Source organism: Cicer arietinum, chromosome 7, assembly GCF_000331145.2.
Source record: "Cicer arietinum cultivar CDC Frontier isolate Library 1 chromosome 7, Cicar.CDCFrontier_v2.0, whole genome shotgun sequence".
Taxonomy (NCBI): Eukaryota; Viridiplantae; Streptophyta; class Magnoliopsida; order Fabales; family Fabaceae; genus Cicer; species Cicer arietinum.
In genome coordinates, this window is record NC_021166.2 from 26,462,746 (window position 1) to 26,464,950 (window position 2,205).

Here is a 2,205-nt window from a genome sequence, read left to right on the forward strand (position 1 = left end):
AATTCCTCAAGGACTCCTTCATTAAAGTTGTTCCTTAATCTTATACAAATCTTTGTATATTGCATGACATCTTTTAAAATCTCATTCAAGATTATTCTCAAACCTCAAAGCTTAATACAAAAATCAATGACAGTTTCGTCACACTACTTCAAGAATAATCTCGTAAACCTCAAAGCTTAATACAAAAATCAATGACAGTTTTGTCACACTACTTCAAGAATAATCTCGTGTAGCCTGTGATAAAAGTTCTTCTATAATGATCCCTCAAATATGAACCTTCACGTAATGAGGAAGATTCTATATGATAAGTTTTTTATTCTCTCAATTAATTCTCTTGAGGTTCAAACAATAGCCCTCTAATATATCTCCATGAAGCTTGTAATTATATTATTGTAATCTTCTTATGATACTCTAATTCTTTCATCATTGAGTAGATACTTATGAATTTGTTGATATGAATTATTTCTAACATGCTCACTTATGTGATTCCTCTTCCTTAAATAAAACTCAAGTGCAATCATCACTAGATCATCATTTATAAAACTTAAACATTTATTTCATAAGCTTTGTTGTCATTAAAATATATATTAAAAAAAAAATATTGTGACCTCAACACAAAGGTGTTTACTTATTGCAATAGAATAGGTCATACCATAGACATATGCTTTAGGAAACATGGTTTTCTTTCATCTTTGGGAAAAATTATAAAGCCAATGTTGCAAACATAAATTAGAATTACAGTGGCAATGTTGAAGTGGGAATAGTGTTATTGTCATGGAAATTCATTAACTCCAGTTTTGTTATGTTTACAAAGAAACAATACAGTAATATTGTGGCTATAATTCAACCCTCGATCTCTGTATAGGCCAAGGCCTCTAGTTGTTGCCAAGTCAACATAGTGCCATCATATGGTCATATGTCAAGAAAATCTCCTTACACATATAAGAATTTCCTTCTCGTACATGACGTATTGTGCCTTGTTTGCATTAAATTAGACTTTTGGATCCGAGATTTAAGAGCTAGTGATCACATATATTCACATCTAAACTTATTCTTAACCTACAAAAATATTAAGCCTATTAATATAAAATTACAAAATGGAAATTATGCAACTGCACAGTTAACAGACATAATAGATCTCATTGTTACCCTTAGTATTTCAAATGTTATTGTCTTATAAGGTTTTTCTTTCAATTTGATTTCAGTATCTAAATTATGCAGTTCATCAAACTGCCTTTTACAGTTTTATCAAAACAAGTTGTTTTGCCGGATTTGAAGTCTAAGAAGATGATTGGTTTGCATAATCAAATTAAATGACTATACAAGCTACTAATAGGTGTTAAACTCTCTAAAACTATTTCTTTTAGAATTTTAACATTATTTATATTCCATATATAGTCGTATTGCATTTTAGGCTATGGCGATTGTCTTCTAAAATAATGAAACTTATGAAAAAAAATTTTCCCTACCTTCTTGTACACAATTCTTTTGTGTGTGATACTTGTCATTTTTCTAGACATAGATAGTTACCTTTTAAAAAAATTATAGTAGAGCCTCATCTAATTTTGAGTTGCTACATTTAGATATTTGGGGACCATTTTCCATTACATCTATACATGGACGTAAATATTTTTTAACAATAGTTGATGATATAAATAGATTTCTCTCTATTGTTTTATCGAAATCAAAATATAAGTTTCAGTCTCATATCCAAAATTTTACTGTGATGGTAAACAACCAACACAATGTTAAGGTGAAAATGGTTAGACTTGAAAATAGTTATGCATTAAAAGAAATTATCCAACAAAGATCATGTGTGGAAACTCCCCAACGAAAAGGAATAGTTGAGATAAAACACCAACATATACTAAATGTTGGTCGAGCTCGTTTGTTTCAATCCAAACTACGATTAAAAGTTTTTGGTCCCATGCATTACTACATGTTTCCTTTATCATGAATAGAGTTTCAACACCTTTGTTGAAGAATAAATCTCCACATGTTTTTACTATTTGATTATCTTCCCCGTTCATGTAAACTTAAAGTTTTTGGTTTTTTGTGTTATGCATTAACCCTTGCATCAACCTTCTTGACACTATGTGTCTTCTAATATCTATGTATCTCAAGTCAACTTTTCTATGTCTATCCCTTACCTATACAAACCAAAGACTTATGCTAAGGATGTCCAACTTGTTGTTGGGTTAAAGC